Source organism: Cyprinus carpio, chromosome A16 (assembly GCF_018340385.1).
Source record: "Cyprinus carpio isolate SPL01 chromosome A16, ASM1834038v1, whole genome shotgun sequence".
NCBI lineage: Eukaryota > Metazoa > Chordata > Actinopteri > Cypriniformes > Cyprinidae > Cyprinus > Cyprinus carpio.
The window spans coordinates 15,848,044-15,863,392 of NC_056587.1; the positions used below are offsets into that span (position 1 = coordinate 15,848,044).

Consider the following 15,349-nt stretch of genomic DNA (forward strand, 5'->3'; position numbering starts at 1 on the left):
AACGAACAACTCTTTGCATGGACTATGACACTCTGGGGTGAATTTAAGAAATGTTGCAATAGACTGAAGGATGAAAAAAGCATGAAAGTCAGTGAGTTGCAGCATACAGAGTCTATCGTTGAACTTCAATTCTTCAATCTACTCACATGATCCTGTGCAGACCAATATTGATCACAGTCTGGGTTTTTCATCGCATATTCAGACTCTACATGGTGCAGCTCTTCCGTACAGGTGTATCGTCTCTGTCACCTCTAACACTGAGAAAACAGACATAAGATGAATAAAACAATTCAACCACAACAAATATAATAATTTGTCATTACCATATATTTAGAAAGGTAATCATATATAGGTGCAACATCAATGAGAAAAGTCATGAGCATTTTTAATGCTAATAAATTCTTTGCATGTCAAAGTAAACAATGGAAGCTTATCCAGGTGTGTGTGTGTGTGTATATGTGTGTGTGAGAGAGAGAGAGAGAGAGAGAGAGAGAGACGGCCAGACACTGAAAAAAATGGCTGCCACTGAAGCAGAGATTATGTTCACACTGTGATCTGAATCAGATGGAAACAGAACTGCACTTCCTAACAGAATGCTCCAAATACACTGACATACGGACAGTGTTCTATAATAAAAATACAGCAGATCCATCAGACATTTAAAACTCTTTCAAAACAGGAGAAACTGGCGTATCTGTTAGGAGAACACAAGAACTGCGGTGCTTGCTGCTCAATATGTGTCTGCCTGTCTCCATAGAAGAGAAAACACTCAATCTGCCCTGATTTGATGTTTCCAGCACTTGTAGATTATGTTTTTTTATGCCCTAAGTACTCTATTATATAACTTACATGTATATTTTGCCTCTGTAAATCTATTACTTTATCATATTTTATTTTATTTCTAACTTGTACACTTACATACACTAATTCATTTTGCATTACATGCTTAATACTTTTTATATATTTTATTATTACTATCACTATTATTCTTTTTTTTCTGTTAATACATATGTGGACTATTTTGTAAGCAGCCCAGCTGCAAACTGCTTGGCAATACACAATGTATAGTTTTTGTCATGCCAATAAAGCTCACCTAAATTGAAAAAACTGAAAATTGAGAGAGAGAGAGAGAGAGAGAGAGAGAGAGAGAGAGAAGAGGAGAGAGAGGAGATAATTGTTGTTTGATTACTTGTGAGGATCAAATGTTTACAAGTTAAAAAAGCTTACAAATCAGCCAAAATAGATTTTTTTATTTACATCTAATATTCTGCACGTTTCTGTGATTGGTTAAATGTAGGGGACTAAGTTAGGCGTTGGGTTAGAAAATATCATTAAACTGATATAAAATCACACTGGAAGTTTTTTTTTATGCCCTCACAGAAACAAACGTGTGTGTGTTTCTATGGTGTAAAAAGTTAATTTGTAGCCAGACAGCGAGGGCTACATGGTTTCAGTTTGAAAGTACCATACAGCAACAACATTTACTTAATGGGGGAAATCCCAAGCTGTCAAGTGAAAAAGTAGCCTACCTTTCTCTCTCTCTCTCTCTCTCTCTCTCTCTTTTTTTTTTTTAAATAACGGCACGTAGGCTATATATATACAATATATACTATATATACTTATATATCTATATATAATCTGTCTATATATATATATATATATATATATGAATATGTATGTAAAAACTAAACCAAGATTAAGGTGCAATGTTTTAAAATTAAAACGCTTGAAAGACAGCTAAGAACCTACCTCAACATTTTTATTTTTATTTCATTTTTAGGCGAAAGAGTCCCGCAATAAACACAACCAGAGACGAATTAAAATTCTAGAAAAAGACGGCAAAAACAAGTAAATGACAAAAACACAAGGATAAAAAACCCTGAATGTGTGAAAACAAGCATAACCAGCCTCACAAGTGGTGCAAGAGGTGTTAAAGAGAAAACAGACTTTCCGCTGCGTCCCCATTATTATTTGAAATAACACAAAGCCTCATGGCCTACTACAGTCCAAGACAAGGTGAAGCGAGGGCAATACTGGAGAATTGGATAAAAATATCTTACCAGACACAACAAAAAACGATAGCGATAGAAAAAGCTAACAAAAACACACCTTTAATCCAGAGCATCGCGCTGACTCGAGGGAATTTCAGTGTACCACCTGTAGGCTTCCCCTACTTTTGTATTTTATAAAACTAATCGCTCTTGCGTTGCTCGTTGCGAGGGAAATTTCCCCACTTCCTCAAACAGAACTACAAAGAGCACGAGTCTCTAAGCAGTATAAAATTCAGCTTGTGGACACCAAGCTACAGTCAGAACCATGCATTACTTCTCGGAATTCATCGCCTGTCTTGTAATTTTAGGTAAGACTCGACCCGTACTCCTGAGAGTATCTTCAAACGCAGACTCTGGTGATTCAGGTTGACATGAGGTGTTTTATTTTCAGCTGTGACTGAGGGAGTGCGGCATGAGATTCTCTTCATGCGCGGTGAGGACGCAGTCTTGAGCTGCGCGGCGAAATCAAAGCCCGGCGTCTTGTACCGTTCAGTCACATGGTACAAGGTAAAGGTCAAGATGCGTATATTTTTCTAGAACCTTGCGTTTTATCCTCACATATTAATGTTTTGTACTAGGTGTTTCAATAACCACTGTAAACTTATCAAAACTTATTTAGCAAGGTTTTTTTTTTTTTCTGGATCTATTACGCTATTCAAAAACACTTTAGAAAAACAGTAGCCTACAATCAAGTCACTTGCATGCCTTGATGAATGTTTTCCATAAAAAACACAAAAAAAAACTTAGGCTTCACACTGTGATCTGAATCAGATGGAAACAGAACTGCACTTCCTAACAGAATGCTCCAAATACACTGACATACGGACAGTGTTCTATAATAAAAATACAGCAGATCCATCAGACATTTAAAACTCTTTCAAAACAGGAGAAACTGGCGTATCTGTTAGGAGAACACAAGAACTGCGGTGCTTGCTGCTCAATATGTGTCTGCCTGTCTCCATAGAAGAGAAAACACTCAATCTGCCCTGATTTGATGTTTCCAGCACTTGTAGATTATGTTATGCCATATTACTCTATTATATAACTTACATGTATATTTTGCCTCTGTAAATCTATTACTTTATCATATTTTATTTTATTTCTAACTTGTACACTTACATACACTAATTCATTTTGCATTACATGCTTAATACTTTTTATATATTTTATTATTACTATCACTATTATTCTTTTTCTTTCTGTTAATACATATGTGGACTATTTGTAAGCGGCCCAGCTGCAACTGCTTTGGCAATACAAATGTATAGTTTTTGTCATGCCAATAAAGCTCACCTAAATTGAAAAACTGAAATTGAGAGAGAGAGAGAGAGAGAGAGAGAGAGAGAGAGAGAGAGAGAGAGAGAATACTTGTTTTGATTACTTGTGAGGATCAAATGTTTACAAGTTAAAAAAGCTTACAAATCAGCCAAAATAGATTTTTTTATTTACATCTAATATTCTGCACGTTTCTGTGATTGGTAAATGTAGGGGTAAATTAGGCGTTGGGTTAGAAAATATCATTAAACTGATATAAAATCACTGGAAGTTTATGCCCTCACAGAAACAAACGTGTGTGTGTTTCTATGGTGTAAAGTTAATTTGAGCCAGACAGCGAGGGCTACATGGTTTCAGTTTGAAAGTACCATACAGCAACAACATTACTTAATGGGGGAAATCCCAAGCTGTCAAGTGAAAATTAGCCTACTTTCTCTCTCTCTCTCTCTCTCTCTCTCTCTTTTTTTTTTTTTTAATTAACGGCACGTAGGCTATATATAATACAATATACTATATATATAATATATATATATATATATATATATATATATATATATATATATATATATATATATGTATAAACTAAACAAGATTAAGGTGCAATGTTAAAATTAAAACGCTTGAAAGACAGCTAAGAACTACCTCAACATTTTATTTTATTTCATTTTAGGCGAAAGAGTCCCGCAATAACACAACAGAGACAGAATTAAAATCTAGAAAAAGACGGCAAAAACAAGTAAATGACAAAACACAAGGATAAAAAACCTGAATGTGAAAAACAAGCATAACTAGCCTACAAGTGGTGCAAGAGGTGTTAAAGAGAAAACAGACGTGCCGCTGCGTCATTATTATTTGAATAACACAAAGCCTCATGGCTACTACAGTCAAGACAGGTGAAGCGAGCAAACTGGAGAATTGGATAAAATATCTTACCAGACACAACAAAAAACGATAGCGATAGAAAACTAACAAAAACACCTTTAATCCAGAGCATCGCGCTGACTCGAGGTGAATTTCAGTGTACCACCTGTAGGCTTCCCCTACTTTGTATTTATAAAACTAATCGCTCTTGCTTGCTCGTGCGAGGGAATTCCCCACTTCCTCAAACCAGAACTACAAAGAGCACGAGTCTAAGCAGTATAAATTCAGCTTGTGGACACCAAGCTACAGTCAGAACCATGCATTACTTCTCGGAATTCATCGCCTGTCTTGTAATTTTAGGTAAGACTCGACCCGTACTCCACACATTATATTAAAACCAAAACCATACTCATTCAATTCAACATGACATGATTTATTTTAATCTCAGACTTAACTAATGCAGCATCAGAATCACATCATCTCCATGCGCGGTGAGGACGCAGTCTTGAGCTGCGCGGCGAAATCAAAGCCCGGCGTCTTGTACCGTTCAGTCACATGGTACAAGGTAAAGGTCAAGATGCGTATATTTTTCTAGAACCTTGCGTTTTATCCTCACATATTAATGTTTTGTACTAGGTGTTTTCAATAACCACTGTAAACTTATCAAAACTTATTTAGCAAGTTTTTTTTTTTTTTTTCTGGATCTATTACGCTATTCAAAAACACTTTAGAAAAACAGTAGCCTACAATCAAGTCACTTGCATGCCTTGATGAATGTTTTCCATAAAAAACACAAAAAAAACTTAGGCTTTGATACAGAATTGTTTTAAAATATTCATATTTGAAAAACTTTTTAAGTAGGCTACTTTTTCCTTTTATATTTTTTGTAAGGGTACTTATAAAAATTTGTCACTAATTGTTTTTAGTTACTTGAGAGATGACTTTTGTTTAAATGAAGATGTCATTTAACTTTAAGCTAAACCTCTCTTCTGCAGGTTTCTGAAGAGCCTTCCCAGAAGTTAAGCGGACTTGTAAGGAAGAGACTAACTGAAAACAATGGTGGAGTGGAAAAATATAAAGGTGTCAAACGAGAGGTCAAGCTACTTGAGAGCTCAATGAGCCTTCTTCTGTCTAATGTAACTGAAGAGGACAGTGGGATATACAAATGCTTTCTGTCTGCTCCCCTTGGCCATCAGAACCAAGAAGGCGAAATCCTTCTGAAGGTCAATGGTAAGTTTATTTGGATTTATAATGGCCACTAAAAGTATATGAACACTTACTTAAGTCACACTTAAAATATACAAAACGTATTAGACACTTTTGCAGCTTTTAGAATCAGAATCAAGTTCACTGGGGTGTAAGTAGCTTACATCTTACCAAAGGAACATATATTAACCAAAGATGTAATTCATCTCAATGCAATAATATGCACACAATTTTAAGTGTGGCTTCCAAATACTTTTAAGGCCACTGTATCTACTGTATACTGCACCTGTGAGCAATAGCTCGCAAACTAACAATCTGATGTTCATGTGTGTGTTTTCTTTCTTTCTCATTTTCAGAGAATGCTACAGCTGAGAAAATGGAATTTAATAAAAGTGATTCACTGTATGTAGTTCTGGCTGTCACAGTACTCATTATGGCACTCCTGATGTTTTGCATAAGCTATGTGAGTAATTATATATTTAAGTATCTTTATACTTTGAGTATAGATATTATGCATGTATTTTTAAGTTATTTACCAGAGTCATGTTTACCACAGGTTTGTTTAAGGAATGTATTCCAAAGCAACAAGAAGCTCTCTAAAGCCACATCAAGGCAAGAACGTAATCATCACCAATCATTTGATTTGCAAGACCATGCCTGAAGTATATGTGTGATGGTAACCGGAGTACATGGACTAGTACTCAGTAGACGTCAAACGTAGTTTTGCGCACAGGACATGGACAGTCCACAGAGCTTGTGCTGAAGTGGACCACTGGCAGAAGCACAGGAAATGGCGCCCTACCTGCTAAGGTCAAGGTGCAAATAGTGACAGATTCATGCACAAAGGTTTCAACATCATCAGCACCTTTTGAAAATCTTTTCAAAACTGCATCTTTACAACATGAAACAGTGAGGCCAAGAGAAAAATGGCTTTTTCTGTGAACACCATGGAAGTGGAGAAGGACTGACCCAAATACAGACCATGTTTGAATTTTATGCTCTGTGATCATAAATGATGAATGTTACTGTCAGGCTGAATACCTGTAGGTATTCTACCAAAGAAATTATATGATAGCAAAGTTCTCAATCTATAGAATATATAGATGAAGAAAAAAAAAAAAACTTTCAAATATTGTTGTTGTTGTTGTTGTTGTTTGTTTCAATGTTGTCATTCTTATAGAAATACAAACAGAAAAAAACCTACCTCGTATAATGTGTTAATGTGAGTGTTAATGTTCCGTGAACATAGAATAAAGTGAATATTAAAACGTTATGGCTACACTTTTGTTCTGTTAAGACTGCACATCTATGTTTTTTTTTTTAATAAAAGTCAAAATCTAAATATTTCATCTAAATATAATTTTGAAACTTAGAAAATTTACAGGCCACAAATAATGTATTTCTAGCATCACCTACAGGCTAATAGTTCAAGTGATTTTGTTATTGCCAGTAATATTTTATTAACTGGATGGTGAAACTAAAAAAAAAGTTTCATTGAGTACTAATCCCAAAGTTAAAATGTAATATTCAATATTTTGGATTGAAATGTTTTTTCTCTTTTAAAAGGACCATCATCACATAAGTTTCATATTTTATCTCTATGATTAAAATGATAAATGAACTTTGGAAGTAGCGCGTGTATTAATGAACAAAGGCAGAAAAGGACACAATGGCGCTCTCTAGTGGCTGAAAAACCATGAACTACATTCTAACATCTTTTACTACAAAGAACAAGTTGAGCAGTTCATATATTACACCAGTTCACCACTAAAGAAAAACTTAAAAACAATCCTCCATTGTTTGTATATCATTGGCTATGTCAAAAGGCCCCTTTCAAGTAAAAAGTACACTTAGCCTATTTTCTAAGGGGTTCCCTAGAAAAATTGTGAGATTGCTTGATTTATTCATTGATTAATTCAAACATCCTTATCTATTTCCTATTAGTTGGAATGTTCAATATGTATTTTCTAAACTTTCTTTTATTTTCCTGTTCTTGATGCAAGGTGGTGGAATCAATATCTTTTAATTAGAGGAACCAAACCAAACCACTGTGATTTGTCAGACAAACTCCTCAGCTTTTAACTTCAGTGGAGCTGTAAATTCAATCATTTTAAATTGGCTCGAGCATAACCAGCCCTGTCTGCCCATTTATCAAGCTCACAAATAAGCTCGCAAACCTGTGTGACATATCATTACTATAAATCATACAAACACAGAACTTGTGGATGTTATTGATGGTGGTGATGACGGGGTTCCTCAGCCATCTGTCTGAAATAGTAAGCATGCTTGACAAGCTGCTTTGCCACAACCACTGACCCACAACATAAGAAATGACTTTCACTTCAAACACTCAGTTAGCATTGTAGATCTTATTATTATTTTTTTTTTTCGAGCTCAAATGGAGTGTTTCATTTTTAAACTTACGTGAGTATGACAAACTTTTGTGGAACAGTAACACAATCCAAACCACATTTTACATAATTCTCCAATGGAAACCTGGCACTATGGGAAATGCTAAAAGAAGTCCTCATGATTTACATATACTGATAATATTATTTGATAATATGACTGGCTCTCAATCAAGTTATTCAACACACCAGTCATAATTATGATATCAAATTGTTTGGCTGATTTTAAGTATATGTTAAGTAAAAAAATATATATATATTATCCATACAAGCACAGATGTGAAGGAGTGGGTAAGCAGAAGTTGATAAATTATTCTTCTATTTTTTTCCTTTGCTATCCATTTATATGACTTTTTTCTAAAACATGCTTGAGTCAAACAGTTACAACTGCTCTTTGCTGTAATGAACGAACATTTTAGTTTGTTTGGAAAAGAAAGAAAGAAAGAAAGAAAGAAAGAAAGAAAGAAAGAAAGAAAGAAAGAAAGAAAGAAAGAAAGAAAGAAAGAAATAATTGAAATTAAATTGCATTTTGTGTTGATTATGCTAATCAATAAGCTAAACACTAATTAATCAATAATAGTGTTGTACGAACATTTTAATATGTAAATTATGTAATATCTGTTTTAAAATAATAATTCTGTCTGAAATAAACTAATAAATAAAAAAATCAATCAATGAATCATTCTGCATTTATTATGGTTCCAACAGGTTCCCAAAACAATCTTTAATTCAACCTTACAACTGGATCTGAAGAGATAAGCAATAATTAACCAATAATAGGCTACTTTCTTTTTTTTTTTTCTTTTTAAGGGGTCTAAATCTTTTGCTTGCGAGTTAAAAAGTTTTGCTTGTGAGTGAAGCTGTATCTCAGGGACAAGTTTAGTTGTCCGTCCCTGAGTTTAAGATGTTAAATTAGTTATCTTAGCCAGTAAACGACCTGCTCCTCGCCATATAACCTCGCTCACCTCGCTTTTCTGTCGCACTGGCGGCGGCAGTGGCGGGAAAGTGAAGTGGGTGTGGTCAACCTGTCACTTCAGTCGAGAGTGACCAATAGAAGAAGGCCTTTCATCCTGGTGGGTAGAGACCGCCCACTAATACACAGCTTCACTCGCAAGCAAAACAAACAAACAAAAAAGACAGCAGAAAAGAGAGCAACATTTGTGGTTTCATGATGAAAAATGTTTTAAGTGCACAAAGAAAAATAAAGATTTTCAAAAATGTACACCAGAGGTGTCAAACTCAATTCCTGGAGGGCTGGAACCCTGCTGAGTTTTGTTCCAACCCTGTTTCAACACACATACCATGTAGTTTTCAAATAAGCCTGAAGGACTTGATTAGCTGGATCAGATGTGTTTAATTAGGGTTGAATCTAAACTCTGCAAGGCTCCGGCCCTCCAGGAATTGAGTTTGACACCCCTGATTTAAACGCACTGCAAAGAATTTGATCAATTTCTTTATTTTTGGGCCTTTAAGAGGTCATCGGATGCCCATTTTCCACAAGTTGATATGATTCTTTAGAGACTTAATGAAAAGTCTGTAACATAGTTTGTTTAAAATTTCTCAATGGTAGTGTAAAAAAACAACTTTTTCTTTACCCTGTCAAAAACAGCTCTTTTCAGAGCAAGCCGTTTTGTAGCATTTCCCTTTAAATGTTAATGAGCTCTGCTGACCCCGCCCCTCTCTTCCAAGCCTTCTCGGAGAGACTGTTTTCTTTAGCCGCATTCATCGTGAAACTTGCACATTATTAGCACATTATTAGGAAAGGCGATTTGAAAGATTCTTCTGCGGCTCAGATGTCGGGAGTAAATGACGACTGCTGTGTTCATTATTACATCCAACACCTGCTCCAGCGTCGAAACAATGGCGGACTGATGACGGCTCACTCAGAGCGGGTCTAAGGTAAGATACCAGTCCAGTCTGTGCTGAAATGCTACTGTAAATCAAACTATCGTGGGAGGGGCCTATCAGTGTGATGTCACAAAGACAGCCATCTGAGATCGATTTGATTTGAGAAAGGGGTAAAGATTTTAGTAGATTAAAAAACAAACAAACAAAAAACACTGGGTGGACTTTTATTATTATAGGGTGCTTGTGTACACATACTACCAACACACATTTCAGTTCAAACATCTTGTAAAAGTGCATGTAGCATCCAATGACCCCTTTAAGAAGACTTTTTTGCAATCTTAGACACAAAAGAAACTCCATAGTCACTTAGGTATTGGAAATAACAGAAATAGGTTGTGGCTTAGAACGATTTGATTGACTCGTTAAAAAGAAATGATACATAAGAGTCATTTGTCAAATTGAACATCACAATTTGTGTTCATTGTTCCACTTTGTGTGCAGGACACTGGCACGCACTCTAATATTTCTGTTATAAATGGCAACAAAAAGAGCAACAATACTAGGCCAAATTTTGGCCAAGACGGTAGGTTACACTTCGTAATAATGTCTTAAAGTGGACTTAAGTGCTTCAGTGATGAGACTTTCCACATCCATCTCCGGATTAAACATCATCTGCTTCATTAAACCAGAAGAAGCCTACCATTGTGTGAGAAGCAGTCTGGGCGTAATCCCTGGATACTGCTGCTGTCTTTCCTTTAGGTTGGCAATGACAGAGGGTCTAGTGTTTGACTGACCAGAAAGAGAGAGAGCAGTGTGGTTTTCTGCTTACTGAGAATGCATAATAACATGGAGATGTTATTGCGAGTCTGCCACTGTAGGCCTTATGTGCTGGAGACACTGTGGCTTTGGTTGAAGAGGTTTCATTAGACAGAGGCTTGGCCAGGCTCCCACAGGACTCCTCTAATTAACCACCATGAGTTTTGAGCAGGACCACAGTCCAACAACAGTGCTCCAACTCCAATGACTGTGAGGGAATAAAGGTGTCAATCTGCTGAACATCCACGACTTCCACACACAGATATGTGTGGTTGCGGATATCTGTTACTATTTCTAAACCCTTGACATAATATCGCTTTATTTACCGCAGCTCTGATACTTAGGTTTTGAGGTTCTTCGCAAGGCTAAGGTTCTTTGTAGATGTTGAAAATTTATGTCAGGATGTTATATGGTGTTGTTGGTGGTTGCCAGGGTGTTGGTATGTGGTCGCTATTGTATTCGGAGTGATTCTAGGGTTTTGACAGGTGGCAGCTTACTGGCAAAAGTAAAATAAGACAACTGCAAAGTTTGTATGATATTCTGGCATCTAGATGTAGATGAGTTTATTTCTTTATTGGAACAGAAAAAAAAAGAGAAATTTAGCATTACATTACTTGCTCACAAATGGATCCTCTGCAGTGAATGGGTGCCATCAGAATAGAGTTCAGATACAAAAAAACATCACAATAATCAATATGTTGTCTTGTGAAGTGAAGCACATCTCGATGGATTTGTTTCTTATAAGCGCGCAGTTTTTCGCTTCACAACACATTAATTGATGGACTGGAGTCATGTGGATTACTATGATGTCTTTATCAGCTGTTTGAACTCTCATTCTGACAGCACCCATTTCACTGCAAAGGATCTATTTTTGAGCAAGCCATGCAATGCAAAATTTATCCAAATCTGTTCAGATGAAGAAATAAACTCTACATCTTGGATGGCCTGAGAGTGAGAACATTTTTATTTTGGGGTGAACTATTCCTTAAAAATAAATAAATAAATAAATAGTTTTATTTAAAAACCCATAAAACTTAATAATAGCTGTTCAGACCTTAAAATGCATCAGAACAGGACAAATATAGTGTCCAGTTTCTTCACTTAACAGAACGGCTGACCTCACTTTGACCACACGATGGTGCTGTCTGTTCAGTTTGATTACTTAGCTTGCACCGCTCTTGTTTAGCCTGTAAATGCTCCCACTGAATCAAATAATGAGAAAGAACCAAATTGCCTATCACAGCTATGCTGATGATACCCACATTCATCTAGCCTTATCGCCAAATGACTACAGCCCCATTGACTCCCTCTGCCAATGCACTGATGAAATTAACAGTTGGATGTGCCAGAACTTTCTTCAGTTAAACAAGGAGAAAACTGAAGTCATTGCATTTGGAAACAAAGATGAAGTTCTCAAGGTGAATGCATACCTTGACTCTAGGGGTCTAACAACCAAAAAAATCAAGTCAGGAATCTTGGTGTGATTCTGGAGACAGACCTTAGTTTCAATAGTCATGTCAAAGCAGTAACTAAATCAGCATACTATCATCTCAAAAACACTGCAAGAATTAGATCTTTTGTTTCCAGTCAAGACTTAGATCATCCCTTTATCACCAGCAGGGTGGACTATTGTCTCCTCACCGGCCTTCAGAAGAATACCATTAAACAGCTGCAGCTCATCCAGAATGCTGCTGCCAGAGTTATGACTACTGTATCACCAGTCCCCAGATCCTTACACTGGCTTCCAGTTATATTTAGGATTGATTTTAAAGTATTTTTACCTCTTTTATAAATCACTCAATTGCCCAGGTCCTAAATACATAGCAGATATGTTTACTGAATATAAACCTAACAGATCACTCAGATCATTAGGATCGAGTCCGTTAGAAATACCAAGGGTTCACACAAAACAATGGGAATCTGCTTTTAGTTATTATGCCGCCCGCAGTTGGAACCAGCTTCCAGAAGAGATCAGATGTGCTAAAACATTAGTCACATTTAAATGCAGACTCAAAACTCATCTGCTAGCCATGCATTTATTGAATGAGCACTGTGCTAATGCACATCCAAACTGATTGCACTATGTTTTATGTATAATCATTTTCTATTCTTGACTGTTTTAAATTCATCTTAAGTCTATTAGATCACTTTTTAAATCATTTTCAAAGTTTTTAAATTCCTTGTTTTATTGTTGTGATTATCTTTTTATTATTATTTTCTTTTCTTTTATGTTAAGCACTTTGAATTACCATTGTGTATGAAATGTGCTTTATAAATAAACACGCCTTGCTTTGCCTACATAGATAACCACAGGCCCTAAACAAGGGAAATACTGAATGAAGCGAGGCCATTTGCTGTTAGTGTTGATAACACAGTCAAGACAACGTAATACACCAGCTTTGCTTCTCTGGCAGCAATTTATGGTTGATTGTCTTACCGCATCTGAAAGCAGCTCTATCTAAGAAGAAAATATGAGGAGTTCAGTTAAAGCTGTCAGTAGTTAAAATGTCAGCATTACTGTTTGATTCTACATACTAAAATTTACTTACATTGACTTCATTGCAAAAGTAAACAGCCACTTACCTTGCTTTTTCCAGCAGCCCACATATTTCTCATTCATATTATAGGCTATATTAACATTACATTTTTCACTTATTACTTAATATAAAGGCATGTAGATATAAAGGCATGTAGAAAAGTCTCTGCACTACAGTTAATGTCTGTTTTTAGAATAGTTTTCAGCGCAAAGTTTGACTATGCAAATGAGATGTGAAAGCTGCAGATATGCAACGACATGACGGTGAGTAAATAATTTTAATTTTGAATAATTTTGATTAATTCTAAGTCATTTTAATTACAATAAAAGCTGATTTCACATAATACTCATTTTATAGTATACTGTACACAAATCTACAGTAGCAGGGTGCACCTGTGCATTGACTAGAACTTTGTTCGCATGGAAAATTGAGGTTCAGTACAGGGCTAAGAAAGACATACAGCGGCGCCGTGACTCTCAGGTTAAACCTACACCATAATTCTTCAGATCAACGATTGTTTTTCTTGGGATTTCTTCTCCTCACACACATCTCCCCTCTGCACACTTCTTTGCCCACTTTTTACTTTTGGAGGTCAGCTGTGGTTGGTGCTGTGGCTGTCATCCTGTAATGCTGCTTTATTGCAGGTCGGAGGTGCGGGCTCTTCCTCAAACCTTCAATCCCTCATTTCCACAAGCTGAAAGCAGGAAATATAGAGCCTCTGGAAGGAACCACCACTGAAAGCTCATAACCATAAATATACCCACAGTATTTATGTTGTTGCTTTTCTCATCTTTTTTTTTTTTTTCTTTTTTTCAGTGTTCTGTCATGGAAAGTACGCTACAGAATTGGAACAATCTTTACCACCCACATATTTATCAATGCCTATACCAAGATGGTATTAAACTATGTCAAACAGATGGTCCTAATACATGAATAAATAAATATCATAATAACTGAAATCGAAAACTCTATAACAAATCTAACATGATGATGAGGATGATTATGCAGTTCTGGTCATGGCCCATGAAAATGCTGATTTCTTTTGCAAGCCATGTAGCAAAAGTCATCCAAGATACATGTCAGAATGTTTTGATGTTGTCAATTTTTTGAAGGCTTGCTTTATCATCACTGGAAGTTTATAGAAACACTGTGTTAAACATAGTGCTCCTTTCAGTATATAGCAGGTCATGTAGCTTAAAACTGCCGTTCTTTGGTCCAGGCTGCAACCAGAGCCTCGAACATGAATCACTGGGACTTGTCCATGCAGCCCAGCATAAGGAATGTTAATTTACAGTAATCCTTTGAAGCGAAAAACTGACGGAAGCCTGCTTATTCAACATGCCGTATGACACGTTTGACACCGGGAATGAAACAAGGAATGCAGGTTGCCAGGTATGCACCAAAGAGAAGGACATGCACGGAAACATTGTCCAGCGTTAGGTAAGACTTCAATAAAATACCTTCTGGACATTTTTAAAAGCATAAGTTCGAGACCAATTAAAAAGCAGAGTGCAATTAAAAGAAATCACTGAGTAAATGTTAGCATGTGGAAGTTTTCCTTTTGCTCTTTTTTTTTTTAATGTAAGGAAAAACCCTGAGGCAGAGTTATGCAGCTGCCTATTATTACTACATACATCTGGTTTTGATAAGACCTATTACAATCAAAATCATAAAAAAGGTAATGTGGTCCTCTTGAACATTTAAATATAAGAAACACTATACATACAAAGTTCATCTGTTCGTGGCCCCTCTCAGCTCCATGAATGAAAAAAAGGAAGGAATCACTTTTAAAGTCTATAACTTGGAGTAATTTGCACTTGGTGGAGCCTGACCATGTTACGACATACTTTCTAAATGAATAAGAACTGTGAATATGATTATGTTCAAGTTTTACCATAAAGAGTCTTATGATGTTTAGTTATATAACGTGATTTACATTAACTGTCTAATTTCTGTCAGCTTGTGTTTAATGGGTTTAATATCACGTAGTAGATGCTCTTATGCAAGCCCTTAGCCGAGGATTTTTTGGCACACAACCTATTTTCCAGCATTTCAAAATCCTTGCGACCCACCCACATACTTTAGGATCTCACATTTTAAGCGGCAAATTACGTATTATAAATAATACTGTTACTATTTTAGTTTTTGGTCAATTGCAGTATAACTGAGTCAGTTTTCATTGTGTGTGTGTATGGTTTTGACCCCCCCCCCCATTTCTTTTTCAAGTTCAAAAGGCCCCATAATCCCACATGGATGACTAGTTAACACATCAAAAGTATATATGTATATATTCCAGAATATACTAATGTGTTTGTAACTATAAATAATCATAGCCTATTTGTTTAGT

At 36.0% G+C, this 15,349-nt stretch overlaps 1 pseudogene; it reads left to right on the top strand.

Annotated features, from left to right (window-relative positions):
- The first annotated feature begins 2,226 nt into the window (after positions 1 to 2,226).
- On the top strand, positions 2,227 to 6,666 carry LOC109110826 (annotated as a pseudogene).
- Positions 6,667 to 15,349: the final 8,683 nt, after the last annotated feature.